This window comes from Cottoperca gobio, chromosome 17, assembly GCF_900634415.1.
Source record: "Cottoperca gobio chromosome 17, fCotGob3.1, whole genome shotgun sequence".
NCBI lineage: Eukaryota > Metazoa > Chordata > Actinopteri > Perciformes > Bovichtidae > Cottoperca > Cottoperca gobio.
This window is the reverse complement of record NC_041371.1, coordinates 1979903-2005825: the sequence shown is the minus strand read 5'-3', so window position 1 is coordinate 2005825 and position 25923 is coordinate 1979903. Positions and strand designations below refer to the sequence as shown.

The 25923-nt window shown below is 41.5% G+C and overlaps 54 non-coding genes across 54 annotated transcripts; all 54 read right to left on the bottom strand.

The window, feature by feature from the left end:
- Positions 1–3911: 3911 nt before the first annotated feature.
- On the bottom strand, positions 3912–3994 carry trnas-cga (transfer RNA serine (anticodon CGA)). The gene has a single exon. It is a non-coding gene; the product is annotated as a tRNA-Ser (tRNA).
- Positions 3995–4269: 275 nt separating this feature from the next.
- Positions 4270–4351, bottom strand: trnas-uga (transfer RNA serine (anticodon UGA)). The gene has a single exon. It is a non-coding gene; the product is annotated as a tRNA-Ser (tRNA).
- A 331-nt stretch (positions 4352–4682) lies between these two features.
- Positions 4683–4764, bottom strand: trnas-uga (transfer RNA serine (anticodon UGA)). Its single transcript has one exon. It is a non-coding gene; the product is annotated as a tRNA-Ser (tRNA).
- Positions 4765–5044: 280 nt separating this feature from the next.
- trnas-uga (transfer RNA serine (anticodon UGA)) lies at positions 5045–5126 on the bottom strand. Its single transcript has one exon. It is a non-coding gene; the product is annotated as a tRNA-Ser (tRNA).
- Positions 5127–5459: 333 nt separating this feature from the next.
- Positions 5460–5541, bottom strand: trnas-cga (transfer RNA serine (anticodon CGA)). The gene has a single exon. It is a non-coding gene; the product is annotated as a tRNA-Ser (tRNA).
- Positions 5542–5817: 276 nt separating this feature from the next.
- On the bottom strand, positions 5818–5899 carry trnas-uga (transfer RNA serine (anticodon UGA)). Its single transcript has one exon. It is a non-coding gene; the product is annotated as a tRNA-Ser (tRNA).
- A 332-nt stretch (positions 5900–6231) lies between these two features.
- Positions 6232–6313, bottom strand: trnas-cga (transfer RNA serine (anticodon CGA)). Its single transcript has one exon. It is a non-coding gene; the product is annotated as a tRNA-Ser (tRNA).
- A 276-nt stretch (positions 6314–6589) lies between these two features.
- trnas-cga (transfer RNA serine (anticodon CGA)) lies at positions 6590–6671 on the bottom strand. The gene has a single exon. It is a non-coding gene; the product is annotated as a tRNA-Ser (tRNA).
- A 281-nt stretch (positions 6672–6952) lies between these two features.
- trnas-uga (transfer RNA serine (anticodon UGA)) lies at positions 6953–7034 on the bottom strand. The gene has a single exon. It is a non-coding gene; the product is annotated as a tRNA-Ser (tRNA).
- A 331-nt stretch (positions 7035–7365) lies between these two features.
- trnas-uga (transfer RNA serine (anticodon UGA)) lies at positions 7366–7447 on the bottom strand. The gene has a single exon. It is a non-coding gene; the product is annotated as a tRNA-Ser (tRNA).
- A 276-nt stretch (positions 7448–7723) lies between these two features.
- Positions 7724–7805, bottom strand: trnas-cga (transfer RNA serine (anticodon CGA)). The gene has a single exon. It is a non-coding gene; the product is annotated as a tRNA-Ser (tRNA).
- Positions 7806–8087: 282 nt separating this feature from the next.
- trnas-uga (transfer RNA serine (anticodon UGA)) lies at positions 8088–8169 on the bottom strand. Its single transcript has one exon. It is a non-coding gene; the product is annotated as a tRNA-Ser (tRNA).
- A 331-nt stretch (positions 8170–8500) lies between these two features.
- Positions 8501–8582, bottom strand: trnas-cga (transfer RNA serine (anticodon CGA)). Its single transcript has one exon. It is a non-coding gene; the product is annotated as a tRNA-Ser (tRNA).
- Positions 8583–8828: 246 nt separating this feature from the next.
- Positions 8829–8910, bottom strand: trnas-cga (transfer RNA serine (anticodon CGA)). The gene has a single exon. It is a non-coding gene; the product is annotated as a tRNA-Ser (tRNA).
- A 334-nt stretch (positions 8911–9244) lies between these two features.
- trnas-cga (transfer RNA serine (anticodon CGA)) lies at positions 9245–9326 on the bottom strand. Its single transcript has one exon. It is a non-coding gene; the product is annotated as a tRNA-Ser (tRNA).
- Positions 9327–9608: 282 nt separating this feature from the next.
- On the bottom strand, positions 9609–9690 carry trnas-uga (transfer RNA serine (anticodon UGA)). The gene has a single exon. It is a non-coding gene; the product is annotated as a tRNA-Ser (tRNA).
- Positions 9691–10022: 332 nt separating this feature from the next.
- On the bottom strand, positions 10023–10104 carry trnas-uga (transfer RNA serine (anticodon UGA)). Its single transcript has one exon. It is a non-coding gene; the product is annotated as a tRNA-Ser (tRNA).
- Positions 10105–10434: 330 nt separating this feature from the next.
- trnas-cga (transfer RNA serine (anticodon CGA)) lies at positions 10435–10516 on the bottom strand. The gene has a single exon. It is a non-coding gene; the product is annotated as a tRNA-Ser (tRNA).
- A 276-nt stretch (positions 10517–10792) lies between these two features.
- On the bottom strand, positions 10793–10874 carry trnas-uga (transfer RNA serine (anticodon UGA)). Its single transcript has one exon. It is a non-coding gene; the product is annotated as a tRNA-Ser (tRNA).
- A 332-nt stretch (positions 10875–11206) lies between these two features.
- Positions 11207–11288, bottom strand: trnas-cga (transfer RNA serine (anticodon CGA)). Its single transcript has one exon. It is a non-coding gene; the product is annotated as a tRNA-Ser (tRNA).
- Positions 11289–11564: 276 nt separating this feature from the next.
- On the bottom strand, positions 11565–11646 carry trnas-uga (transfer RNA serine (anticodon UGA)). Its single transcript has one exon. It is a non-coding gene; the product is annotated as a tRNA-Ser (tRNA).
- A 332-nt stretch (positions 11647–11978) lies between these two features.
- On the bottom strand, positions 11979–12060 carry trnas-cga (transfer RNA serine (anticodon CGA)). Its single transcript has one exon. It is a non-coding gene; the product is annotated as a tRNA-Ser (tRNA).
- Positions 12061–12336: 276 nt separating this feature from the next.
- On the bottom strand, positions 12337–12418 carry trnas-cga (transfer RNA serine (anticodon CGA)). The gene has a single exon. It is a non-coding gene; the product is annotated as a tRNA-Ser (tRNA).
- A 208-nt stretch (positions 12419–12626) lies between these two features.
- trnas-uga (transfer RNA serine (anticodon UGA)) lies at positions 12627–12708 on the bottom strand. Its single transcript has one exon. It is a non-coding gene; the product is annotated as a tRNA-Ser (tRNA).
- Positions 12709–13040: 332 nt separating this feature from the next.
- Positions 13041–13122, bottom strand: trnas-cga (transfer RNA serine (anticodon CGA)). Its single transcript has one exon. It is a non-coding gene; the product is annotated as a tRNA-Ser (tRNA).
- A 276-nt stretch (positions 13123–13398) lies between these two features.
- On the bottom strand, positions 13399–13480 carry trnas-uga (transfer RNA serine (anticodon UGA)). The gene has a single exon. It is a non-coding gene; the product is annotated as a tRNA-Ser (tRNA).
- A 331-nt stretch (positions 13481–13811) lies between these two features.
- trnas-uga (transfer RNA serine (anticodon UGA)) lies at positions 13812–13893 on the bottom strand. The gene has a single exon. It is a non-coding gene; the product is annotated as a tRNA-Ser (tRNA).
- A 331-nt stretch (positions 13894–14224) lies between these two features.
- trnas-uga (transfer RNA serine (anticodon UGA)) lies at positions 14225–14306 on the bottom strand. Its single transcript has one exon. It is a non-coding gene; the product is annotated as a tRNA-Ser (tRNA).
- Positions 14307–14637: 331 nt separating this feature from the next.
- trnas-cga (transfer RNA serine (anticodon CGA)) lies at positions 14638–14719 on the bottom strand. The gene has a single exon. It is a non-coding gene; the product is annotated as a tRNA-Ser (tRNA).
- Positions 14720–14995: 276 nt separating this feature from the next.
- trnas-uga (transfer RNA serine (anticodon UGA)) lies at positions 14996–15077 on the bottom strand. The gene has a single exon. It is a non-coding gene; the product is annotated as a tRNA-Ser (tRNA).
- A 331-nt stretch (positions 15078–15408) lies between these two features.
- Positions 15409–15490, bottom strand: trnas-uga (transfer RNA serine (anticodon UGA)). The gene has a single exon. It is a non-coding gene; the product is annotated as a tRNA-Ser (tRNA).
- A 207-nt stretch (positions 15491–15697) lies between these two features.
- Positions 15698–15779, bottom strand: trnas-uga (transfer RNA serine (anticodon UGA)). The gene has a single exon. It is a non-coding gene; the product is annotated as a tRNA-Ser (tRNA).
- Positions 15780–15987: 208 nt separating this feature from the next.
- trnas-uga (transfer RNA serine (anticodon UGA)) lies at positions 15988–16069 on the bottom strand. The gene has a single exon. It is a non-coding gene; the product is annotated as a tRNA-Ser (tRNA).
- Positions 16070–16401: 332 nt separating this feature from the next.
- On the bottom strand, positions 16402–16483 carry trnas-cga (transfer RNA serine (anticodon CGA)). Its single transcript has one exon. It is a non-coding gene; the product is annotated as a tRNA-Ser (tRNA).
- Positions 16484–16759: 276 nt separating this feature from the next.
- On the bottom strand, positions 16760–16841 carry trnas-uga (transfer RNA serine (anticodon UGA)). Its single transcript has one exon. It is a non-coding gene; the product is annotated as a tRNA-Ser (tRNA).
- A 331-nt stretch (positions 16842–17172) lies between these two features.
- On the bottom strand, positions 17173–17254 carry trnas-uga (transfer RNA serine (anticodon UGA)). The gene has a single exon. It is a non-coding gene; the product is annotated as a tRNA-Ser (tRNA).
- Positions 17255–17462: 208 nt separating this feature from the next.
- On the bottom strand, positions 17463–17544 carry trnas-uga (transfer RNA serine (anticodon UGA)). Its single transcript has one exon. It is a non-coding gene; the product is annotated as a tRNA-Ser (tRNA).
- Positions 17545–17876: 332 nt separating this feature from the next.
- Positions 17877–17958, bottom strand: trnas-cga (transfer RNA serine (anticodon CGA)). Its single transcript has one exon. It is a non-coding gene; the product is annotated as a tRNA-Ser (tRNA).
- A 276-nt stretch (positions 17959–18234) lies between these two features.
- trnas-uga (transfer RNA serine (anticodon UGA)) lies at positions 18235–18316 on the bottom strand. The gene has a single exon. It is a non-coding gene; the product is annotated as a tRNA-Ser (tRNA).
- Positions 18317–18647: 331 nt separating this feature from the next.
- trnas-uga (transfer RNA serine (anticodon UGA)) lies at positions 18648–18729 on the bottom strand. Its single transcript has one exon. It is a non-coding gene; the product is annotated as a tRNA-Ser (tRNA).
- A 208-nt stretch (positions 18730–18937) lies between these two features.
- Positions 18938–19019, bottom strand: trnas-uga (transfer RNA serine (anticodon UGA)). The gene has a single exon. It is a non-coding gene; the product is annotated as a tRNA-Ser (tRNA).
- A 332-nt stretch (positions 19020–19351) lies between these two features.
- On the bottom strand, positions 19352–19433 carry trnas-cga (transfer RNA serine (anticodon CGA)). Its single transcript has one exon. It is a non-coding gene; the product is annotated as a tRNA-Ser (tRNA).
- A 276-nt stretch (positions 19434–19709) lies between these two features.
- trnas-uga (transfer RNA serine (anticodon UGA)) lies at positions 19710–19791 on the bottom strand. Its single transcript has one exon. It is a non-coding gene; the product is annotated as a tRNA-Ser (tRNA).
- Positions 19792–20122: 331 nt separating this feature from the next.
- On the bottom strand, positions 20123–20204 carry trnas-uga (transfer RNA serine (anticodon UGA)). Its single transcript has one exon. It is a non-coding gene; the product is annotated as a tRNA-Ser (tRNA).
- Positions 20205–20536: 332 nt separating this feature from the next.
- Positions 20537–20618, bottom strand: trnas-cga (transfer RNA serine (anticodon CGA)). The gene has a single exon. It is a non-coding gene; the product is annotated as a tRNA-Ser (tRNA).
- Positions 20619–20894: 276 nt separating this feature from the next.
- trnas-uga (transfer RNA serine (anticodon UGA)) lies at positions 20895–20976 on the bottom strand. The gene has a single exon. It is a non-coding gene; the product is annotated as a tRNA-Ser (tRNA).
- Positions 20977–21308: 332 nt separating this feature from the next.
- On the bottom strand, positions 21309–21390 carry trnas-uga (transfer RNA serine (anticodon UGA)). The gene has a single exon. It is a non-coding gene; the product is annotated as a tRNA-Ser (tRNA).
- Positions 21391–21598: 208 nt separating this feature from the next.
- trnas-uga (transfer RNA serine (anticodon UGA)) lies at positions 21599–21680 on the bottom strand. The gene has a single exon. It is a non-coding gene; the product is annotated as a tRNA-Ser (tRNA).
- Positions 21681–22011: 331 nt separating this feature from the next.
- trnas-uga (transfer RNA serine (anticodon UGA)) lies at positions 22012–22093 on the bottom strand. Its single transcript has one exon. It is a non-coding gene; the product is annotated as a tRNA-Ser (tRNA).
- Positions 22094–22301: 208 nt separating this feature from the next.
- Positions 22302–22383, bottom strand: trnas-uga (transfer RNA serine (anticodon UGA)). Its single transcript has one exon. It is a non-coding gene; the product is annotated as a tRNA-Ser (tRNA).
- Positions 22384–22714: 331 nt separating this feature from the next.
- trnas-uga (transfer RNA serine (anticodon UGA)) lies at positions 22715–22796 on the bottom strand. The gene has a single exon. It is a non-coding gene; the product is annotated as a tRNA-Ser (tRNA).
- Positions 22797–23042: 246 nt separating this feature from the next.
- On the bottom strand, positions 23043–23124 carry trnas-cga (transfer RNA serine (anticodon CGA)). Its single transcript has one exon. It is a non-coding gene; the product is annotated as a tRNA-Ser (tRNA).
- A 331-nt stretch (positions 23125–23455) lies between these two features.
- On the bottom strand, positions 23456–23537 carry trnas-cga (transfer RNA serine (anticodon CGA)). Its single transcript has one exon. It is a non-coding gene; the product is annotated as a tRNA-Ser (tRNA).
- A 276-nt stretch (positions 23538–23813) lies between these two features.
- On the bottom strand, positions 23814–23896 carry trnas-uga (transfer RNA serine (anticodon UGA)). The gene has a single exon. It is a non-coding gene; the product is annotated as a tRNA-Ser (tRNA).
- Between the last annotated feature and the right edge of the window lie 2027 nt (positions 23897–25923).

The following is a 25923-nucleotide window of genomic DNA, read 5'->3' as shown; positions in this document are numbered from 1 at the left end:
GCTGTTTCTGCCTGCTTCCAGTATTTATGCTAAACTAGGCTAACCACATCCTGACTCCGGAGCAGTCTTAACAACTTAGATGTGAAATTAAACAAACGTGAAGCTGCGGGACATTAAGCTAAACATCTGAAGTTAATCAAGGTTGAATTCGGTTGAAAATTCTAGTTTTCTAATAATTAAAAATGTTCAATGTGAAGCATTGAAATAAAGTCATAGAAGAGCTGCTGCTTAAGAAAACATGCATGCTTTGCAGACTCGGGTTAAAATAGAAATCAAATTAACATTTTAAAGATGAAGAGTGAGCAACATTATTTTAGCTTCTTTGTTACAGAAAACTAAAATGATCCGTCCCTGTTAGGGATTACTGGACAAAGTCTATTGAGTACATAATGAAATTAATTTGTTAATAAGGATGTTTGTGCAGATGACAGGATGAAGTTATTGTCGGCTTTTCAGTAAAAACAAATTGACATTTGGCTGTAAAATCCCCTTCTGCTGGCTTTTCGGTCTAAATTTAACAATCTGTCATTTGTTGGCTGTAAAATCCAGTCGCAGAAAACATTTGATTGTCCCGCTTTCTGTGTGGATTATTATTCTCCAACATGGAACAAACAGCTGCTGTCTGCGATGGGCCTGTCAGTGGGTTCCTGATGCCGCGTCATGCGTTTAGACATATCTGTATATTGGATGCATTTTGGATAAGTGAGCTCCATCGTGCAGTCAAACTTAGTGGGGCATGTCAGTGTGCAATTTCACTGATGGATTCTGCAATCTCCACACTTCTCTAGGGCTCTGGCTTCATGAAAACATTAGCAATATGGTTTGTGTGCCCATTTAACTTAATTGCAGGGATGCTCAGCGGGTAAAGTGCGATACTAAGTCTGCGAGGGTTAGGGGTCCCATTTCCTCTGCAGCTCAGTGTGGAGGGAACTGCTGCTGCCAGTGTTTCAGTTTTGATCGCCTCTGGGGCTCAATACACTACAAAAAGTTACATTAAAAAGGAGAAAAATGCAGATTTTATGCATCGCATTTGAATAATTTCTTCCTTTTATGTCTTCTCCAAACCTAAACTTAACTGATATCAAATTATGCATAAATATAAAAAACAAATGAGACACTAAATACTCCCTCATAACATTTGCAGACTCTGAATGTCTGTTATTGACAAGGGTTTACCCAATACACAGCTTTAATTAGTTGTTGGACATTTTGTTAGTTGCATCTGCTTGTGTTGTGTGAGATATCACCACTGAAGAGGCGCTGTTTCTCAGGAAGAAGACATTTCTCAGGGAATTTAAGATCCAACATGGTCCAGAAGTAACCGGAACAGGTTGCAGGGTTCAGGTAAAGATCCCAGGTTGCAGAGTTACAGAGGCATGAAGCATTATTGACGATCTGGCAGCTGATGTGGCTGATAAGGGAAAGTGAAAACAGGTGAGCAGGTGAATGAGAGAGTAAGGTGACTGGTGTAAAAGTCTGAGGGTTTCTGGTGGATGAATGGGGAATGATAAGTCCAGAGAGTTCCTAGGAAATGCATGGTGGGCCTGGGGGGAGGTGAGAAGAGGAGACAGGGACTGAGGTAGAACCATGCAAACAACAGACATTGAGACAAACAGAGAACAAATGTCCCTTTCTTTTTCTTAGGTAACCGGCTTACTGGGCACAGAAAATGATGAATATGACGCCAACACACCAAGGAGCATTATTAAACTTATTAAACGTTATAGTTATCGTTAAACACTGATGAGGACGTGTGTTGATCAGTGGAGGAGTATTTAGATCCTTCATGTAAAAGTAGCAAGACTGAATTATAAAAATACTCCATTACAAGTTAAAGTCTAGCGATGCAAATGTCACTATTGGAGAAGTAGAATTGCAACGTTGTAGTTGGTCAAAGTGGAGCACATTTTGACTTTAAAACACTGTTGAGAAGTGCAACCAATAACAATGCATCATATTTATGTTTTGCATATAAATTCTGTAAAATAACTCAAAACTAAAACTGTTGTGGGGTAAAACACTAACCATAAACTAACCTTCTATTTCTATTGTAAAGTTTGAAGAATAGTTTGGCTAAAGCAACATTATTGTGCACTAGACACTGAAACAGGAAGTTGTTCCTATTTAAATCTGCACACATTTTGATACTAAGCTTCCGGTTTAATTTACCTACGATTGTTGATTTCTTCTTTTCTTCAACTTTTGCTCAGAGGTAATTTCATCTCTTTCTGCCTTTTGAATAGGCGGTCTGGTTCAAACTGCATTTTGTCCTTAATATTGAAAACATTAAATTTTTTGCAAACATTTCATACAAAATAACACCTATTTCAAATCAAATCAAATCAAATTTATTTGTATAGCCCAATATCACAAATTATACATTTGTCTCAGTGTGCTTTACAGACTGTACAGGATACGACATCCTCTGTCCTTAGACCCTCGCATCGCACAAGGAAAAACTTCCTAAAAGAAACCCCAAAATTAAAGGGGAAAAAATGGAAGAAACCTCAGGGAGAGCAACTGAGGAGAGATCCCTCTCCCAGGACGGACAGACGTGCAATAGATGTCGTAGGACATCTACTGCAGGACTTTCTGCAACCTAAAAGCATGAAAGATCATTTAAAATGAGAGGATGGTCCTCTCACACATCTGACTACCCAATCAATCTTTTGTGTCAGGAGATTCCAAACTTTTGAACGGTAGTGTAGCTTTATCCAGAACTTCCTGCCTGATCATACATTTTTAAGAAAAACAACAACAATGACAGACACAATGCACAAGCAGAGACAAATGAAACCCAATGGTTCAAACTGATAAAGTGACAGTAAAGCAGCAGGCAAGGGCATTAAAAGCTAAAACGAGGCCATCGTCAGCAGTCAACAGCCTGCCATAGATGTTTGCTTTTATTGTTATTATCTCTCATTGCCCATTGCCATATGTTTCAGGCAATAATTTCATCACTTATTTCCAAATAATGATCATCAGTCTGTTGATTTGAAAGCAGACGTTTAGATTTGTTGCTTGAGTGTGATTTGATTGAGTTGTTGCACTGAACTACATTTAGAGTTAGAGACTTTGTAGTTTCACTGCGCGGGAAAGACGATGATATTTGATTTGCAGTTAAATCACAAGTGCAATAATTAAATTAGACAATAAAGGAATTAAAGCAGTACGTGAATGGTGCACACAAGCAAATGTGGTTAAATGCAAAGTTTTAAAAATCAGATATCCTCCACAAGCTTCTTGACAAAATAGTAACAGTTTACATTCAAGAGTTGTAGTAAATATTTTATTGAGAATCAATATATGTTTTTTAATATACGTCTCCAGTTTTCCAAGACAAACCTCTGTTGTTCCTGAAACAACTGAAGACTTCCTGACTTCATTAAACATACAGTAGTCCCTGTGGGAAACATGAAACAACTTTGGTAGCTGTAGCTAGCTACAACTTGCAGTATTATTAATGATATATTCTGCTGGGAAAAAAGGTAGAAGATCAAGTCCCTCCTAAAGTCTTAAATCGCAAAACTGGTGTACTGCAGACAGCAATGTAACTACCATAAACCTTTAGCAAATAGTTAAGAAGTTTTCAGCTTGATGGAATGCTCGAGTACCGCTGAAAGCTCCCTGTGGGAAACGTGAACACCTTTGGTAGCTGTAGCTAACTACAACTTGCAGTATTTTTAATGGTTTGTTCTGCTGCAAAAAAAATGTAGGAAATCAAGTCCCTCCTACCATCTCGATGCTGACAAATTGCCAATTGCTCTTTGAATGTAGGGGTAGGTTACAACAAGTGGCCTGAATCTTGATATTCAACTGCAATTGTATGAGATTGGTAACCAAGGTGTACTGCAGAGTGCAGATACCATGCACATGTAGCGAATAGTTAACAAGTTATCAGCTTCTTCAATCGCTGTGAGCAGGGTTTGAACCTGCGCAGGGAAACCCCATTGGATTTCGAGTCCAACGCCTTAACCACTCAGGCCATCACAGCCTTTTTTGAAATTCTTTGATAGAATGCTCGACCAGCACTCAAGGCTCCTTGTGGAAAATGTGAACATTGCAAACTGTACCTAGCTACAACTTGCAGTACTATTAATGTTTTTGTGTGTTGTAAAAAAAGGTAGAAGATAAGGTCCATCCTAAAGTCTTGACTCACCCAAATTGCAAAACTGACAGCATTTGTATGACACTTTTACCAAGGTGTACTGCAGACAGCAATGTAATCCACCTTTAGCAAATAGTTAAGAAGTTTCCAGCTTCTTCAATCGCTGTGAGCAGGGTTTGAACCTGCGCGGGGAAACCCCATTGGATTTCAAGTCCAACGCCTTAACCACTCGGCCATCACAGCTTTTTTTTGCAATCTTTGATGGAATGCTCGAGTACCGCTGAAAGCTCCCTGTGGGAAATGTGAACAACTTTGGTAGCTGTAGCTAACTACAACTTGCAGTATTATTAATGGTTTGTTCTGCTGCAAAAAAAGGTAGGAAATCAAGTCCCTCCTACCATCTCAATGCTGACAAATTGCCAATTGCTCTTTGAATGTAGGGGTAGGTTACAACAAGTGGCCTGAATCTTGATAGTCAACTGCAATTGTATGAGATTTGTAACCAAGGTGTACTGCAGAGAGCAGATACCATGCACATGTAGGAAATAGTTAGCAAGTTTTCAGCTTCTTCAATCGCTGTGAGCAGGGTTTGAACCTGCGCGGGGAAACCCCATTGGATTTCAAGTCCAACGCCTTAACCACTCGGCCATCACAGCTTTTTTGACATTCTTTGATAGAATGCTCGACCAGCATTCAAGGCTCCTTGTGGAAAATGTGAACATTGCAAACTGTACCTAGCTACAACTTGCAGTACTATTAATGGTTTTGTGTGTTGTAAAAAAAGGTAGAAGATAAGGTCCATCCTAAAGTCTTGACTCGCCCAAATTGCAAAACTGACAGCATTTGTATGACACTTTTACCAAGGTGTACTGCAGATAGCAATGTAACTACCATCCACCTTTAGCGAATAGTTTAGAAGTTTTCAGCTTCTTCAATCGCTGTGAGCAGGGTTTGAACCTGCGCGGGGAAACCCCATTGGATTTCAAGTCCAACGCCTTAACCACTCGGCCATCACAGCTTTTTTGTGCAATCTTTGATGGAATGCTCGAGTACCCTTGAAAGCTCCCTGTGGGAAACGTGAACACATTTGGTAGCTGTAGCTAACTACAACTTGCAGTATTATTAATGGTTTATTCTGCTGGAAAAAAAATGTAGGAGATCAAGTCACTCCTACCATCTCAATGCTGACAAATTGCCAATTGGTCTTTGAAAGTAGGAGTAGGTTACAACAAGTGGCCTGAATCTTGATAGTCAACTGCAATTGTATGAGATTTGTAACCAAGGTGTACTGCAGAGAGCAGATACCATGCACATGTAGGAAATAGTTAGCAAGTTATTCAGCTTCTTCAATCGCTGTGAGCAGGGTTTGAACCTGCGCAGGGAAAACCAATTGGATTTCGAGTCCAACGCCTTAACCACTCGGCCATCACAGCCTTTTTTGACATTCTTTAATAGAATGCTCGACCAGCACTCAAGGCTCCTTATGGAAAATGTGAACATTGCAAACTGTACCTAGCTACAACTTGCAGTACTATTAATGGTTTTTGTGTGTTGTAAAAAAAGGTAGAAGATAAGGTCCATCCTAAAGTCTTGACTCGCCCAAATTGCAAAACTGACAGCATTTGTATGACACTTTTACCAAGGTGTACTGCAGACAGCAATGTAATCCACCTTTAGCAAATAGTTAAGAAGTTTTCAGCTTCTTCAATCGCTGTGAGCAGGGTTTGAACCTGCGCGGGGAAACCCCATTGGATTTCAAGTCCAACGCCTTAACCACTCGGCAATCACAGCTTTTTTGTGCAATCTTTGATGGAATGCTCGAGTACCCCTGAAAGCTCTCTGTGGGAAACGTGAACACATTTGGTAGCTGTAGCTAACTAGAACTTGCAGTATTATTAATGGTTTATTCTGCTGGAAAAAAGATGTAGGAGATCAAGTCACTCCTACCATCTCAATGCTGACAAATTGCCAATTGGTCTTTGAAAGTAGGAGTAGGTTACAACAAGTGGCCTGAATCTTGATATTCAACTGCAATTGTATGAGATTTGTAACCAAGGTGAACTGCAGAGAGCAGATACCATGCATATGCGGCAAATAGTTTAGAAGTAATCAGCTTATTCAATCGCTGTGAGCAGGGTTTGAACCTGCGCAGGGAAACCCCATTGGATTTCGAGTCCAACGCCTTAACCACTCGGCCATCACAGCCTTTTTTGAAATTCTTTGATAGAATGCTCGACCAGCACTCAAGCCTCTTTGTGGAAAATGTGAACATTGCAAACTGTACCTAGCTACAACTTGCAGTACTATTAATGGTTTTTGTGTGTTGGAAAAAAAGGTAGAAGATTAGGTCCATCCTAAAGTCTTGACTCGCCCAAATTGCAAAACTGACTGCATTTGTATGACACTTTTACCAAGGTGTACTGCAGACAGCAATGAAATCCACCTTTAGCAGATAGTTACGAAGTTTTCAGCTTCTTCAATCGCTGTAAGCAGGGTTTGAACCTGCGCGGGGAAACCCCATTGGATTTCGAGTCCAACGCCTTAACCACTCGGCCATCACAGCTTTTTTTGAAATTCTTTGATAGAATGCTCGACCAGCACTCAAGGCTCCTTGTGGAAAATGTGAACATTGCAAACTGTACCTAGCTACAACTTGCAGTACTATTAATGTTTTTTGTGTGTTGTAAAAAAAGGTAGAAGATAAGGTCCATCCTAAAGTCTTGACTCGCCCAAATTGCAAAACTGACAGCATTTGTATGACACTTTTACCAAGGTGTACTGCAGATAGCAATGTAACTACCATCCACCTTTAGCGAATAGTTAGAAGTTTCCAGCTTCTTCAATCGCTGTGAGCAGGGTTTGAACCTGCGCGGGGAAACCCCATTGGATTTCAAGTCCAACGCCTTAACCACTCGGCCATCACAGCTTTTTTTTGCAATCTTTGATGGAATGCTCGAGTACCCCTGAAAGCTCCCTGTGGGAAATGTGAACAACTTTGGTAGCTGTAGCTAACTACAACTTGCAGTATTATTAATGGTTTGTTCTGCTGCAAAAAAAGATGGGAAATCAAGTCCCTCCTACCATCTCAATGCTGACAAATTGCCAATTGCTCTTTGAATGTAGGGGTAGGTTACAACAAGTGGCCTGAATCTTGATATTCAACTGCAATTGTATGAGATTTGTAACCAAGGTGAACTGCAGAGAGCAGATACCATGCACATGTAGCAAATAGTTTAGAAGTAATCAGCTTATTTAATCACTGTGAGCAGGGTTTGAACCTGCGCGGGGAAACCCCATTGGATTTCAAGTCCATCGCCTTAACCACTCGGCCATCACAGCCTTTTTTGAAATTCTTTGATAGAATGCTCGACCAGCACTCAAGCCTCTTTGTGGAAAATGTGAACATTGCAAACTGTACCTAGCTACAACTTGCAGTACTATTAATGGTTTTTGTGTGTTGGAAAAAAAGGTAGAAGATTAGGTCCATCCTAAAGTCTTGACTCGCCCAAATTGCAAAACTGACTGTATTTGTATGACACTTTTACCAAGGTGTACTGCAGACAGCAATGTAATCCACCTTTAGCAGATAGTTACGAAGTTTTCAGCTTCTTCAATCGCTGTAAGCAGGGTTTGAACCTGCGCGGGGAAACCCCATTGGATTTCGAGTCCAACGCCTTAACCACTCGGCCATCACAGCTTTTTTTGAAATTCTTTGATAGAATGCTCGACCAGCACTCAAGGCTCCTTGTGGAAAATGTGAACATTGCAAACTGTACCTAGCTACAACTTGCAGTACTATTAATGTTTTTTGTGTGTTGTAAAAAAAGGTAGAAGATAAGGTCCATCCTAAAGTCTTGACTCGCCCAAATTGCAAAACTGACAGCATTTGTATGACACTTTTACCAAGGTGTACTGCAGATAGCAATGTAACTACCATCCACCTTTAGCGAATAGTTTAGAAGTTTCCAGCTTCTTCAATCGCTGTGAGCAGGGTTTGAACCTGCGCGGGGAAACCCCATTGGATTTCAAGTCCAACGCCTTAACCACTCGGCCATCACAGCTTTTTTTTGCAATCTTTGATGGAATGCTCGAGTACCCCTGAAAGCTCCCTGTGGGAAATGTGAACAACTTTGGTAGCTGTAGCTAACTACAACTTGCAGTATTATTAATGGTTTGTTCTGCTGCAAAAAAAGATGGGAAATCAAGTCCCTCCTACCATCTCAATGCTGACAAATTGCCAATTGCTCTTTGAATGTAGGGGTAGGTTACAACAAGTGGCCTGAATCTTGATATTCACCTGCAATTGTATGAGATTTGTAACCAAGGTGAACTGCAGAGAGCAGATACCATGCACATGTAGCAAATAGTTTAGAAGTAATCAGCTTATTCAATCACTGTGAGCAGGGTTTGAACCTGCGCGGGGAAACCCCATTGGATTTCGAGTCCAACGCCTTAACCACTCGGCCATCACAGCCTTTTTTGACTTTCTTTGATAGAATGCTCGACCAGCATTCAAGGCTCCTTGTGGAAAATGTGAACATTGCAAACTGTACCGAGCTACAACTTGCAGTACTATTAATGTTTTTTGTAAAGTCTGGACTCGTCCAAATTGCAAAACTGACAGCATTTGTATGACACTTTTACCAAGGTGTACTGCAGATAGCAATGTAACTACCATCCACCTTTAGCGAATAGTTTAGAAGTTTTCAGCTTCTTCAATCGCTGTGAGCAGGATTTGAACATGCGCGGGGAAACCCCATCGGATTTCGAGTCCAACGCCTTAACCACTCGGCCATCACAGCTTTTTTGTGCAATCTTTGATGGAATGCTCGAGTACCGCTGAAAGCTCCCTGTGGGAAACGTGAACACATTTGGTAGCTGTAGCTAACTACAACTTGCAGTATTATTAATGGTTTATTCTGCTGGCAAAAAAAGGTAGGAGATCAAGTCCCTCCTACCATCTCAATGCTGACAAATTGCCAATTGCTCTTTGAAATGTAGGAGTAGGTTACAACAAGTGGCCTGAATCTTGATATTCAACTGCAATTGTATGAGATTTGTAACCAAGGTGAACTGCAGAGAGCAGATACCATGCACATGTAGGCAAATAGTTAGCAAGTTATCAGCTTCTTCAATCGCTGTGAGCAGGGTTTGAACCTGCGCGGGGAAACCCCATTGGATTTCGAGTCCAACGCCTTAACCACTCGGCCATCACAGCATTTTTTGACATTCTTTGATAGAATGCTCGACCAGCACTCAAGGCTCCTTGTGGAAAATGTGAACATTGCAAACTGTACCTAGCTACAACTTGCAGTACTATTAATGGTTTTTGTGTGTTTTAAAAAAAGGTAGAAGATAAGGTCCATCCTAAAGTCTTGACTCGCCCAAATTGCAAAACTGACAGCATTTGTATGACACTTTTACCAAGGTGTACTGCAGATAGCAATGTAACTACAATCCACCTTTAGCGAATAGTTTAGAAGTTTTCAGCTTCTTCAATCGCTGTGAGCAGGGTTTGAACCTGCGCGGGGAAACCCCATTGGATTTCAAGTCCAACGCCTTAACCACTCGGCCATCACAGCTTTTTTGTGCAATCTTTGATGGAATGCTCGAGTACCCTTGAAAGCTCCCTGTGGGAAACGTGAACACATTTGGTAGCTGTAGCTAACTACAACTTGCAGTATTATTAATGGTTTATTCTGCTGGAAAAAAAATGTAGGAGATCAAGTCACTCCTACCATCTCAATGCTGACAAATTGCCAATTGGTCTTTGAATGTAGGAGTAGGTTACAACAAGTGGCCTGAATCTTGATATTCAACTGCAATTGTATGAGATTTGTAACCAAGGTGAACTGCAGAGAGCAGATACCATGCATATGCGGCAAATAGTTCAGAAGTAACCAGCTTATTCAATCGCTGTGAGCAGGGTTTGAACTTGCGCGGGGAAACCCCATTGGATTTCAAGTCCAACACCTTAACCACTCGGCCATCCCAGCTTTTTTTTGCAATCTTTGATGGAATGGTCGAGTACCCCTGAAAGCTCCCTGTGGGAAATGTGAACAACTTTGGTAGCTGTAGCTAACTACAACTTGCAGTATTATTAATGGTTTGTTCTGCTGCAAAAAAAGGTAGGAAATCAAGTCCCTCCTACCATCTCAATGCTGACAAATTGCCAATTGCTCTTTGAAAGTAGGAGTAGGTTACAACAAGTGGCCTGAATCTTGATAGTCAACTGCAATTGTATGAGATTTGTAACCAAGGTGTACTGCAGAGAGCAGATACCATGCACATGTAGTAAATAGTTCAGAAGTAATCAGCTATTCAATCGCTGTGAGCAGGGTTTGAACCTGCGCGGGGAAACCCCATTGGATTTCGAGTCCAACGCCTTAACCACTCGGCCATCACAGCCTTTTTTGACATTCTTTGATAGAATGCTCGACCAGCACTCAAGGCTCCTTGTGGAAAATGTGAACATTGCAAACTGTACCTAGCTACAACTTGCAGTACTATTAATGGTTTTTGTGTGTTGTAAAAAAAGGTAGAAGATAAGGTCCATCCTAAAGTCTTGACTCGCCCAAATTGCAAAACTGACAGCATTTGTATGACACTTTTACCAAGGTGTACTGCAGACAGCAATGTAATCCACCTTTAGCAAATAGTTAAGAAGTTTTCAGCTTCTTCAATCGCTGTGAGCAGGGTTTGAACCTGCGCGGGGAAACCCCATTGGATTTCAAGTCCAACGCCTTAACCACTCGGCCATCACAGCTTTTTTGTGCAATCTTTGATGGAATGCTCGAGTACCGCTGAAAGCTCCCTGTGGGAAACGTGAACACATTTGGTAGCTGTAGCTAACTACAACTTGCAGTATTATTAATGGTTTATTCTGCTGGAAAAAAAATGTAGGAGATCAAGTCACTCCTACCATCTCAATGCTGACAAATTGCCAATTGCTCTTTGAAAGTAGGAGTAGGTTACAACAAGTGGCCTGAATCTTGATAGTCAACTGCAATTGTATGAGATTTGTAACAAGGTGTACTGCAGAGAGCAGATTACCATGCACATGTAGCAAATAGTTCAGAAGTAATCAGCTTATTCAATCGCTGTGAGCAGGGTTTGAACCTGCGCGGGGAAACCCAATTGGATTTCGAGTCCAAAGCCTTAACCACTCGGCCATCACAGCCTTTTTTGAAATTCTTTGATAGAATGCTCGACCAGCACTCAAGGCTCCTTGTGGAAAATGTGAACATTGCAAACTGTACCTAGCTACAACTTGCAGTACTATTAATGGTTTTTGTGTGTTGTAAAAAAAGGTAGAAGATAAGGTCCATCCTAAAGTCTTGACTCGCCCAAATTGCAAAACTGACAGCATTTGTATGACACTTTTACCAAGGTGTACTGCAGACAGCAATGTAATCCACCTTTAGCAAATAGTTAAGAAGTTTTCAGCTTCTTCAATCGCTGTGAGCAGGGTTTGAACCTGCGCGGGGAAACCCCATTGGATTTCAAGTCCAACGCCTTAACCACTCGGCCATCACAGCTTTTTTGTGCAATCTTTGATGGAATGCTCGAGTACCCCTGAAAGCTCCCTGTGGGAAACGTGAACACATTTGGTAGCTGTAGCTAACTACAACTTGCAGTATTATTAATGGTTTATTCTGCTGGAAAAAAAATGTAGGAGATCAAGTCACTCCTACCATCTCAATGCTGACAAATTGCCAATTGGTCTTTGAAAGTAGGAGTAGGTTACAACAAGTGGCCTGAATCTTGATATTCAACTGCAATTGTATGAGATTTGTAACCAAGGTGAACTGCAGAGAGCAGATACCATGCATATGCGGCAAATAGTTTAGAAGTAATCAGCTTATTCAATCGCTGTGAGCAGGGTTTGAACCTGCGCAGGGAAACCCCATTGGATTTCGAGTCCAATGCCTTAACCACTCGGCCATCACAGCCTTTTTTGAAATTCTTTGATAGAATGCTCGACCAGCACTCAAGGCTCTTTGTGGAAAATGTGAACATTGCAAACTGTACCTAGCTACAACTTGCAGTACTATTAATGGTTTTTGTGTGTTGTAAAAAAAGGTAGAAGATAAGGTCCATCCTAAAGTCTTGACTCGCCCAAATTGCAAAACTGACTGCATTTGTATGACACTTTTACCAAGGTGTACTGCAGACAGCAATGTAATCCACCTTTAGCAAATAGTTACGAAGTTTTCAGCTTCTTCAATCGCTGTAAGCAGGGTTTGAACCTGCGCGGGGAAACCCCATTGGATTTCGAGTCCAACGCCTTAACCACTCGGCCATCACAGCTTTTTTTGAAATTCTTTGATAGAATGCTCGACCAGCACTCAAGGCTCCTTGTGGAAAATGTGAACATTGCAAACTGTACCTAGCTACAAATTGCAGTACTACAACTCAGTACTGACAGCATTTGTATGACACTTTTACCAAGGTGTACTGCAGACAGCAATGTAATCCACCTTCAGCAAATAGTTAAGAAGTTTTCAGCTTCTTCAATCGCTGTGAGCAGGGTTTGAACCTGCGCGGGGAAACCCCATTGGATTTCAAGTCCAACGCCTTAACCACTCTGCCATCACAGCTTTTTTGTGCAATCTTTGATGGAATGCTCGAGTACCCCTGAAAGCTCCCTGTGGGAAACGTGAACACATTTGGTAGCTGTAGCTAACTACAACTTGCAGTATTATTAATGGTTTATTCTGCTGGAAAAAAAATGTAGGAGATCAAGTCACTCCTACCATCTCAATGCTGACAAATTGCCAATTGGTCTTTGAAAGTAGGAGTAGGTTACAACAAGTGGCCTGAATCTTGATATTCAACTGCAATTGTATGAGATTTGTAACCAAGGTGAACTGCAGAGAGCAGATACCATGCATATGCGGCAAATAGTTTAGAAGTAATCAGCTTATTCAATCGCTGTGAGCAGGGTTTGAACCTGCGCGGGGAAACCCCATTGGATTTCGAGTCCAACGCCTTAACCACTCGGCCATCACAGCATTTTTTGAAATTCTTTGATAGAATGCTCGACCAGCACTCAAGGCTCTTTGTGGAAAATTTGAACATTGCAAACTGTACCTAGCTACAACTTGCAGTACTATTAATGGTTTTTGTGTGTTGTAAAAAAAGGTAGAAGATAAGGTCCATCCTAAAGTCTTGACTCGCCCAAATTGCAAAACTGACAGCATTTGTATGACACTTTTACCAAGGTGTACTGCAGACAGCAATGTAATCCACCTTTAGCAAATAGTTAAGAAGTTTTCAGCTTCTTCAATCGCTGTGAGCAGGGTTTGAACCTGCGCGGGGAAACCCCATTGGATTTCAAGTCCAACGCCTTAACCACTCGGCCATCACAGCTTTTTTTTGCAATCTTTGATGGAATGCTCGAGTACCGCTGAAAGCTCCCTGTGGGAAATGTGAACAACTTTGGTAGCTGTAGCTAACTACAACTTGCAGTATTATTAATGGTTTGTTCTGCTGCAAAAAAAGGTAGGAAATCAAGTCCCTCCTACCATCTCAATGCTGACAAATTGCCAATTGCTCTTTGAATGTAGGGGTAGGTTACAACAAGTGGCCTGAATCTTGAAATTCAACTGCAATTGTATGAGATTTGTAACCAAGGTGTACTGCAGAGAGCAGATACCATGCACATGTAGTAAATAGTTAGCAAGTTTTCAGCTTCTTCAATCGCTGTGAGCAGGGTTTGAACCTGCGCGGGGAAACCCCATTGGATTTCAAGTCCAACGCCTTAACCACTCGGCCATCACAGCATTTTTTGACATTCTTTGATAGAATGCTCGACCAGCATTCAAGGCTCCTTGTGGAAAATGTGAACATTGCAAACTGTACCTAGCTACAGTCCAACGCCTTAACCACTCGGCCATCCACAGCATTTTTTGACATTCTTGATAGAATGCGCGACCAGCATTCAAGGGCTCCTTTGGAAATGTGAACATTGCAAACTGTACCTAGCTACAAATTGCAGTACTACAACTCAGTACTGACAGCATTTGTATGACACTTTTGACACCAAGGTGTACTGCAGACAGCAATGTAATCCACCTTCAGCAAATAGTTAAGAAGTTTTCAGCTTCTTCAATCGGCTGTGAGCAGGGTTTTGAACCTGCGCGGGAAACCCCATTGGATTTCAAGTCCAACGCCTTAACCACTCTGCCATCACAGCTTTTTGTGCAATCTTTGATGGAATGCTCGAGTACCCCTGAAAGCTCCCTGTGGGAAACGTGAACACATTTGGTAGCTGTAGCTAACTACAACTTGCAGTATTATTAATGGTTTATTCTGCTGGAAAAAAAATGTAGGAGATCAAGTCACTCCTACCATCTCAATGCTGACAAATTGCCAATTGGTCTTTGAAAGTAGGAGTAGGTTACAACAAGTGGCCTGAATCTTGATATTCAACTGCAATTGTATGAGATTTGTAACCAAGGTGAACTGCAGAGAGCAGATACCATGCATATGCGGCAAATAGTTTAGAAGTAATCAGCTTATTCAATCGCTGTGAGCAGGGTTTGAACCTGCGCGGGGAAACCCCATTGGATTTCGAGTCCAACGCCTTAACCACTCGGCCATCACAGCATTTTTTGAAATTCTTTGATAGAATGCTCGACCAGCACTCAAGGCTCTTTGTGGAAAATTTGAACATTGCAAACTGTACCTAGCTACAACTTGCAGTACTATTAATGGTTTTTGTGTGTTGTAAAAAAAGGTAGAAGATAAGGTCCATCCTAAAGTCTTGACTCGCCCAAATTGCAAAACTGACAGCATTTGTATGACACTTTTACCAAGGTGTACTGCAGACAGCAATGTAATCCACCTTTAGCAAATAGTTAAGAAGTTTTCAGCTTCTTCAATCGCTGTGAGCAGGGTTTGAACCTGCGCGGGGAAACCCCATTGGATTTCAAGTCCAACGCCTTAACCACTCGGCCATCACAGCTTTTTTGTGCAATCTTTGATGGAATGCTCGAGTACCGCTGAAAGCTCCCTGTGGGAAATGTGAACACATTTGGTAGCTGTAGCTAACTACAACTTGCAGTATTATTAATGGTTTGTTCTGCTGGCAAAAAAATGTAGGAGATCAAGTCACTCCTACCATCTCAATGCTGACAAATTGCCAATTGCTCTTTGAATGTAGGAGTAGGTTACAACAAGTGGCCTGAATCTTGATATTCAACTGCAATTGTATGAGATTTGTAACCAAGGTGTACTGCAGAGAGCAGATACCATGCACATGTAGTAAATAGTTAGCAAGTTTCAGCTTCTTCAATCGCTGTGAGCAGGGTTTGAACCTGCGCGGGGAAACCCCATTGGATTTCAAGTCCAACGCCTTAACCACTCGGCCATCACAGCATTTTTGACATTCTTTGATAGAATGCTCGACCAGCATTCAAGGCTCCTTGTGGAAAATGTGAACATTGCAAACTGTACCTAGCTACAAATTGCAGTACTACAACTCAGTACTGACAGCATTTGTATGACACTTTTACCAAGGTGTACTGCAGACAGCAATGTAATCCACCTTTAGCAAATAGTTAAGAAGTTTTCAGCTTCTTCAATCGCTGTGAGCAGGGTTTGAACCTGCGCGGGGAAACCCCATTGGATTTCAAGTCCAACGCCTTAACCACTCGGCCATCACAGCATTTTTTGACATTCTTTGATAGAATGCTCGACCAGCATTCAAGGCTCCTTGTGGAAAATGTGAACATTGCAAACTGTACCTAGCTACAAATTGCAGTACTACAACTCAGTACTGACAGCATTTGTATGACACTTTTACCAAGGTGTACTGCAGACAGCAATGTAATCCACCTTCAGCAAATAGTTAAGAAGTTTTCAGCTTCTTCAATCGCTGTGAGCAGGGTTTGAACCTGCGCGGGGAAACCCCATTGGATTTCAAGTCCAACGCCTTAACCACTCTGCCATCACAGCTTTTTTGTGCAATCTTTGATGGAATGCTCGAGTACCCCTGAAAGCTCCCTGTGGGAAACGTGAACACATTTGGTAGCTGTAGCTAACTACAACTTGCAGTATTATTAATGGTTTATTCTGCTGGAAAAAAAATGTAGGAGATCAAGTCACTCCTACCATCTCAATGCTGACAAATTGCCAATTGGTCTTTGAAAGTAGGAGTAGGTTACAACAAGTGGCCTGAATCTTGATATTCAACTGCAATTGTATGAGATTTGTAACCAAGGTGAACTGCAGAGAGCAGATACCATGCATATGCGGCAAATAGTTTAGAAGTAATCAGCTTATTCAATCGCTGTGAGCAGGGTTTGAACCTGCGCGGGGAAACCCCATTGGATTTCGAGTCCAACGCCTTAACCACTCGGCCATCACAGCATTTTTTGACATTCTTTGATAGAATGCTCGACCAGCACTCAAGGCTCTTTGTGGAAAATTTGAACATTGCAAACTGTACCTAGCTACAACTTGCAGTACTATTAATGGTTTTTGTGTGTTGTAAAAAAAGGTAGAAGATAAGGTCCATCCTAAAGTCTTGACTCGCCCAAATTGCAAAACTGACAGCATTTGTATGACACTTTTACCAAGGTGTACTGCAGACAGCAATGTAATCCACCTTTAGCAAATAGTTAAGAAGTTTTCAGCTTCTTCAATCGCTGTGAGCAGGGTTTGAACCTGCGCGGGGAAACCCCATTGGATTTCAAGTCCAACGCCTTAACCACTCGGCCATCACAGCTTTTTTTTGCTATCTTTGATGGAATGCTCGAGTACCGCTGAAAGCTCCCTGTGGGAAATGTGAACAACTTTGGTAGCTGTAGCTAACTACAACTTGCAGTATTATTAATGGTTTGTTCTGCTGCAAAAAAAGGTAGGAAATCAAGTCCCTCCTACCATCTCAATGCTGACAAATTGCCAATTGCTCTTTGAATGTAGGGGTAGGTTACAACAAGTGGCCTGAATCTTGAAATTCAACTGCAATTGTATGAGATTTGTAACCAAGGTGTACTGCAGAGAGCAGATACCATGCACATGTAGTAAATAGTTAGCAAGTTTTCAGCTTCTTCAATCGCTGTGAGCAGGGTTTGAACCTGCGCGGGGAAACCCCATTGGATTTCAAGTCCAACGCCTTAACCACTCGGCCATCACAGCATTTTTTGACATTCTTTGATAGAATGCTCGACCAGCATTCAAGGCTCCTTGTGGAAAATGTGAACATTGCAAACTGTACCTAGCTACAAATTGCAGTACTACAACTCAGTACTGACAGCATTTGTATGACACTTTTACCAAGGTGTACTGCAGACAGCAATGTAATCCACCTTCAGCAAATAGTTAAGAAGTTTTCAGCTTCTTCAATCGCTGTGAGCAGGGTTTGAACCTGCGCGGGGAAACCCCATTGGATTTCAAGTCCAACGCCTTAACCACTCTGCCATCACAGCTTTTTTGTGCAATCTTTGATGGAATGCTCGAGTACCCCTGAAAGCTCCCTGTGGGAAACGTGAACACATTTGGTAGCTGTAGCTAACTACAACTTGCAGTATTATTAATGGTTTATTCTGCTGGAAAAAAAATGTAGGAGATCAAGTCACTCCTACCATCTCAATGCTGACAAATTGCCAATTGGTCTTTGAAAGTAGGAGTAGGTTACAACAAGTGGCCTGAATCTTGATATTCAACTGCAATTGTATGAGATTTGTAACCAAGGTGAACTGCAGAGAGCAGATACCATGCATATGCGGCAAATAGTTTAGAAGTAATCAGCTTATTCAATCGCTGTGAGCAGGGTTTGAACCTGCGCGGGGAAACCCCATTGGATTTCGAGTCCAACGCCTTAACCACTCGGCCATCACAGCATTTTTTGACATTCTTTGATAGAATGCTCGACCAGCACTCAAGGCTCTTTGTGGAAAATTTGAACATTGCAAACTGTACCTAGCTACAACTTGCAGTACTATTAATGGTTTTTGTGTGTTGTAAAAAAAGGTAGAAGATAAGGTCCATCCTAAAGTCTTGACTCGCCCAAATTGCAAAACTGACAGCATTTGTATGACACTTTTACCAAGGTGTACTGCAGACAGCAATGTAATCCACCTTTAGCAAATAGTTAAGAAGTTTTCAGCTTCTTCAATCGCTGTGAGCAGGGTTTGAACCTGCGCGGGGAAACCCCATTGGATTTCAAGTCCAACGCCTTAACCACTCGGCCATCACAGCTTTTTTTTGCTATCTTTGATGGAATGCTCGAGTACCGCTGAAAGCTCCCTGTGGGAAATGTGAACAACTTTGGTAGCTGTAGCTAACTACAACTTGCAGAATTATTAATGGTTTGTTCTGCTGCAAAAAAAGGTAGGAAATCAAGTCCCTCCTACCATCTCAATGCTGACAAATTGCCAATTGCTCTTTGAATGTAGGGGTAGGTTACAACAAGTGGCCTGAATCTTGAAATTCAACTGCAATTGTATGAGATTTGTAACCAAGGTGTACTGCAGAGAGCAGATACCATGCACATGTAGTAAATAGTTAGCAAGTTTTCAGCTTCTTCAATCGCTGTGAGCAGGGTTTGAACCTGCGCGGGGAAACCCCATTGGATTTCAAGTCCAACGCCTTAACCACTCGGCCATCACAGCATTTTTTGACATTCTTTGATAGAATGCTCGACCAGCATTCAAGGCTCCTTGTGGAAAATGTGAACATTGCAAACTGTACCTAGCTACAAATTGCAGTACTACAACTCAGTACTGACAGCATTTGTATGACACTTTTACCAAGGTGTACTGCAGACAGCAATGTAATCCACCTTCAGCAAATAGTTAAGAAGTTTTCAGCTTCTTCAATCGCTGTGAGCAGGGTTTGAACCTGCGCGGGGAAACCCCATTGGATTTCAAGTCCAACGCCTTAACCACTCTGCCATCACAGCTTTTTTGTGCAATCTTTGATGGAATGCTCGAGTACCCTTGAAAGCTCCCTGTGGGAAACGTGAACACATTTGGTAGCTGTAGCTAACTACAACTTGCAGTATTATTAATGGTTTATTCTGCTGGAAAAAAAATGTAGGAGATCAAGTCACTCCTACCATCTCAATGCTGACAAATTGCCAATTGGTCTTTGAAAGTAGGAGTAGGTTACAACAAGTGGCCTGAATCTTGATATTCAACTGCAATTGTATGAGATTTGTAACCAAGGTGAACTGCAGAGAGCAGATACCATGCATATGCGGCAAATAGTTTAGAAGTAATCAGCTTATTCAATCGCTGTGAGCAGGGTTTGAACCTGCGCGGGGAAACCCCATTGGATTTCGAGTCCAACGCCTTAACCACTCGGCCATCACAGCATTTTTTGAAATTCTTTGATAGAATGCTCGACCAGCACTCAAGGCTCTTTGTGGAAAATTTGAACATTGCAAACTGTACCTAGCTACAACTTGCAGTACTATTAATGGTTTTTGTGTGTTGTAAAAAAAGGTAGAAGATAAGGTCCATCCTAAAGTCTTGACTCGCCCAAATTGCAAAACTGACAGCATTTGTATGACACTTTTACCAAGGTGTACTGCAGACAGCAATGTAATCCACCTTTAGCAAATAGTTAAGAAGTTTTCAGCTTCTTCAATCGCTGTGAGCAGGGTTTGAACCTGCGCGGGGAAACCCCATTGGATTTCAAGTCCAACGCCTTAACCACTCGGCCATCACAGCTTTTTTTTGCAATCTTTGATGGAATGCTCGAGTACCGCTGAAAGCTCCCTGTGGGAAATGTGAACAACTTTGGTAGCTGTAGCTAACTACTACTTGCAGTATTATTAATGGTTTGTTCTGCTGCAAAAAAAGGTAGGAAATCAAGTCCCTCCTACCATCTCAATGCTGACAAATTGCCAATTGCTCTTTGAATGTAGGGGGAGGTTACAACAAGAGGCCTGAATCTTGAAATTCAACTGCAATTGTATGAGATTTGTAACCAAGGTGTACTGCAGAGAGCAGATACCATGCACATGTAGTAAATAGTTAGCAAGTTTTCAGCTTCTTCAATCGCTGTGAGCAGGGTTTGAACCTGCGCGGGGAAACCCCATTGGATTTCAAGTCCAACGCCTTAACCACTCTGCCATCACAGCTTTTTTGTGCAATCTTTGATGGAATGCTCGAGTACCCCTGAAAGCTCCCTGTGGGAAACGTGAACACATTTGGTAGCTGTAGCTAACTACAACTTGCAGTATTATTAATGGTTTATTCTGCTGGAAAAAAAATGTAGGAGATCAAGTCACTCCTACCATCTCAATGCTGACAAATTGCCAATTGGTCTTTGAAAGTAGGAGTAGGTTACAACAAGTGGCCTGAATCTTGATATTCAACTGCAATTGTATGAGATTTGTAACCAAGGTGAACTGCAGAGAGCAGATACCATGCATATGCGGCAAATAGTTTAGAAGTAATCAGCTTATTCAATCGCTGTGAGCAGGGTTTGAACCTGCGCGGGGAAACCCCATTGGATTTCGAGTCCAACGCCTTAACCACTCGGCCATCACAGCATTTTTTGACATTCTTTGATAGAATGCTCGACCAGCACTCAAGGCTCTTTGTGGAAAATTTGAACATTGCAAACTGTACCTAGCTACAACTTGCAGTACTATTAATGGTTTTTGTGTGTTGTAAAAAAAGGTAGAAGATAAGGTCCATCCTAAAGTCTTGACTCGCCCAAATTGCAAAACTGACAGCATTTGTATGACACTTTTACCAAGGTGTACTGCAGACAGCAATGTAATCCACCTTTAGCAAATAGTTAAGAAGTTTTCAGCTTCTTCAATCGCTGTGAGCAGGGTTTGAACCTGCGCGGGGAAACCCCATTGGATTTCAAGTCCAACGCCTTAACCACTCGGCCATCACAGCTTTTTTTTTGCTATCTTTGATGGAATGCTCGAGTACCGCTGAAAGCTCCCTGTGGGAAATGTGAACAACTTTGGTAGCTGTAGCTAACTACAACTTGCAGTATTATTAATGGTTTGTTCTGCTGCAAAAAAAGGTAGGAAATCAAGTCCCTCCTACCATCTCAATGCTGACAAATTGCCAATTGCTCTTTGAATGTAGGGGTAGGTTACAACAAGTGGCCTGAATCTTGAAATTCAACTGCAATTGTATGAGATTTGTAACCAAGGTGTACTGCAGAGAGCAGATACCATGCACATGTAGTAAATAGTTAGCAAGTTTTCAGCTTCTTCAATCGCTGTGAGCAGGGTTTGAACCTGCGCGGGGAAACCCCATTGGATTTCAAGTCCAACGCCTTAACCACTCGGCCATCACAGCATTTTTTGACATTCTTTGATAGAATGCTCGACCAGCATTCAAGGCTCCTTGTGGAAAATGTGAACATTGCAAACTGTACCTAGCTACAAATTGCAGTACTACAACTCAGTACTGACAGCATTTGTATGACACTTTTACCAAGGTGTACTGCAGACAGCAATGTAATCCACCTTTAGCAAATAGTTAAGAAGTTTTCAGCTTCTTCAATCGCTGTGAGCAGGGTTTGAACCTGCGCGGGGAAACCCCATTGGATTTCAAGTCCAACGCCTTAACCACTCGGCCATCACAGCTTTTTTTTGCAATCTTTGATGGAATGCTCGAGTACCGCTGAAAGCTCCCTGTGGGAAATGTGAACAACTTTGGTAGCTGTAGCTAACTACTACTTGCAGTATTATTAATGGTTTGTTCTGCTGCAAAAAAAGGTAGGAAATCAAGTCCCTCCTACCATCTCAATGCTGACAAATTGCCAATTGCTCTTTGAATGTAGGGGGAGGTTACAACAAGTGGCCTGAATCTTGAAATTCAACTGCAATTGTATGAGATTTGTAACCAAGGTGTACTGCAGAGAGCAGATACCATGCACATGTAGTAAATAGTTAGCAAGTTTTCAGCTTCTTCAATCGCTGTGAGCAGGGTTTGAACCTGCGCGGGGAAACCCCATTGGATTTCAAGTCCAACGCCTTAACCACTCGGCCATCACAGCTTTTTTTGACATTCTTTGATAGAATGCTCGACCAGCATTCAAGGCTCCTTGTGGAAAATGTGAACATTGCAAACTGTAACTAGCTACAAATTGCAGTACTACAACTCAGTACTGACAGCATTTGTATGACACTTTTACCAAGGTGTACTGCAGACAGCAATGTAATCCACCTTTAGCAAATAGTTAAGAAGTTTTCAGCTTCTTCAATCGCTGTGAGCAGGGTTTGAACCTGCGCGGGGAAACCCCATTGGATTTCAAGTCCAACGCCTTAACCACTCTGCCATCACAGCTTTTTTGTGCAATCTTTGATGGAATGCTCGAGTACCCTTGAAAGCTCCCTGTGGGAAACGTGAACACATTTGGTAGCTGTAGCTAACTACAACTTGCAGTATTATTAATGGTTTATTCTGCTGCAAAAAAAGATGGGAAATCAAGTCCCTCCTACCATCTCAATGCTGACAAATTGCCAATTGCTCTTTGAATGTAGGGGTAGGTTACAACAAGTGGCCTGAATCTTGATATTCAACTGCAATTGTATGAGATTTGTAACCAAGGTGAACTGCAGAGAGCAGATACCATGCACATGTAGCAAATAGTTTAGAAGTAATCAGCTTATTCAATCACTGTGAGCAGGGTTTGAACCTGCTCGGGGAAACCCCATTGGATTTCAAGTCCAACGCCTTAACCACTCGGCCATCACAGCCTTTTTTGACTTTCTTTGATAGAATGCTCGACCAGCATTCAAGGCTCCTTGTGGAAAATGTGAACATTGCAAACTGTACCGAGCTACAACTTGCAGTACTATTAATGTTTTTTGTAAAGTCTTGACTCGTCCAAATTGCAAAACTGACAGCATTTGTATGACACTTTTACCAAGGTGTACTGCAGATAGCAATGTAACTACCATCCACCTTTAGCGAATAGTTTAGAAGTTTTCAGCTTCTTCAATCGCTGTGAGCAGGGTTTGAACATGCGCGGGGAAACCCCATTGGATTTCGAGTCCAACGCCTTAACCACTCGGCCATCACAGCTTTTTTGTGCAATCTTTGATGGAATGCTCGAGTACCGCTGAAATCTCCCTGTGGGAAACGTGAACAACTTTGGTAGCTGTAGCTAACTACAACTTGCAGTATTATTAATGGTTTGTTCTGCTGCAAAAAAAGGTAGGAAATCAAGTCCCTCCTACCATCTCAATGCTGACAAATTGCCAATTGCTCTTTGAATGTAGGGGTAGGTTACAACAAGTGGCCTGAATCTTGAAATTCAACTGCAATTGTATGAGATTTGTAACCAAGGTGTACTGCAGAGAGCAGATACCATGCACATGTAGTAAATAGTTAGCAGGTTTTTAGCTTCTTCAATCGCTGTGAGCAAGGTTTGAACCTGCGCGGGGAAACCCCATTGGATTTCGAGTCCAACGCCTTAACCACTCGGCCATCACAGCCTTTTTTGACATTCTTTAATAGAATGCTCGACCAGCATTCAAGGCTCCTTGTGGAAAATGTGAACATTGCAAACTGTACCTAGCTACAACTTGCAGTACTATTAATGGTTTTTGTGTGTTTTAAAAAAAGGTAGAAGATAAGGTCCATCCTAAAGTCTTGACTCGCCCAAATTGCAAAACTGACAGCATTTGTATGACACTTTTACCAAGGTGTACTGCAGACAGCAATGTAATCCACCTTTAGCAAATAGTTAAGAAGTTTTCAGCTTCTTCAATCGCTGTGAGCAGGGTTTGAACCTGCGCGGGGAAACCCCATAGGATTTCAAATCCAACGGCCTTAACCACTCGGCCATCACAGCTTTTTTGACATTCTTTGATGGAATGCTCGACCAGCATTCAAGGCTCCTTGTGGAAAACCCAGATTTCCAATCAACAAGAGTTTGATGGAGAAATCTTCTCATACAAACACCAGGAAAGTTAATAATGTAATATGTAGGAAAATCAAATTAAATATAAAATTAATATACCAAACATCTACTGTTACAAACATCATTACTCATAGCAAAGCAGTCCAAAGAGAAATCATTCCAAAAAGTTTCAATATTTCTTTGCCCTTGATGAAAGACAGTTCACATTTGAAGTAAATGAAACTGCTTGCCATCAATTATGCTTAGCAAATGAGATTATCCACAGCTGTCAAACCACACACACACACACACACACACACCGGACAGCAAGCGGGTGCTTCTCACTTCCCCCCCGCCATGCCTAATTTCATTATTCTATTAAATAAGGTTCATTAACAACGGCTGGATAGAGAAACTTCGCTTCTGAGGTTTGATAAACACAGGCACTGTGGAATATAAAGCTGTGCAAGCTTTCTGTTCGGCTCGCCTCTTTTGTCTCTATTATCTTTCATTACAAGTGTCCTTTCTCTGTCCATTATTAATCAGCTTTTCAGTATCTTTCTGCCTTTCCTAGATAAACAATATGCAGGTGGAAGATGAGCCGGTGCCACAGGAAGAAAGCTGTGATGTTAAGACTTGAAATCCAATGTAGTCTCCTGCACAGGTTCAAATCCTTCTCACAGTGATATGACTTTAAATAACTGACAACTCAAATTGACTGGATTCATCACATTGTTCTTTGTGCAACAACACATATCAGCTGTAGAAGGTAAACAGGATCCTTCCAGATGAAGAGTATCAGTGAAATACAAACCAGGGCTTCACAACCTTTTGTAACTTAAGGCCCACTTCTGATTGCAAAAATAAATGAGGGCCACCTTCCAAAATAAAAAAGGTAAAAAATAAACTGGGCTGTAAACATGTTTTCTGCTACCAGCAGCTGTAATGACTAAGACACAAAGGTTGTCTCCCAAATCCCGTTTAGTTTCGATTCATTTTGTGTCACTGCATCCGAGGGAACGTTAGCTCTACCTGAATATGTATCGTGACTCATTCAAACATAACTTTTTTATTTATGTGAATTCTTTTTAAGCAGTCACATAACATACTGTCCCCAAAGCAATGCTACTTTATGGGGTCTTCTTATTCATCCCGCTGTGATGGCTGCATGGTTAAGGATTTGATAGATCATTTGAAATCACACGACTGAAGAGACCTAACACTTCTTACTTTGTCTTTCCTGTATCGTTGGAGGCCGGCTGCATGGTAGCGCCACTGTCTGCACTTTGGTTACAAGTGTCCCACACTGGAGTCTATTTTCTTTACTCATCCAGATAAGACATACAGGTACATGCAGTCTTTAGATGTGGCCATTTATGCACGTACCAGAACAGTAACAAGTAACAAGAGCGAAGTAAAAGCCACAAACCAGGAGAATTCCCATCACGTTGCTAGAAGTTATAACTGTTGACACATAGAGGAGTTTACACAATATGTACACGAGAGTTAACAAGCAGTTTAGCAGCTGTAGGGCCGGGGTGGGGCTCGATGAATAGAGGAGGGGCAGACCAGGACACAGACTCAAAGAAAGGGGAGCACGAGTATGAGATGTCACACTTAAACTCCTGCTTTTTAGGAAAATTATAAACTGTACATAGTTACATTTTTTGTTCAGTGTAAGAAATGCCAGATACACAACTTTACGTATTCTCGTATGAAACAACATCAGTAAATAATTACCATTTAAACTCCAAATAGAGATAAACAAAAAGCAGATCAGTGCAGATCTTTGCTCTCTTCTTTATTTATTTGTTTCGTGGTGCAGAGGTCAACCTGACTGATAGATGTTGTGTAATTAAAAAAAGAATTCCGCTTCTCACTTTTAAATCTCCTGTGTTGCACAACAGCAGCTGCAATTTCATCTCTAAATTGCTGCAGGAACCCATTTTTTTAAAGATATGAGTGTGAAGAAGATTACA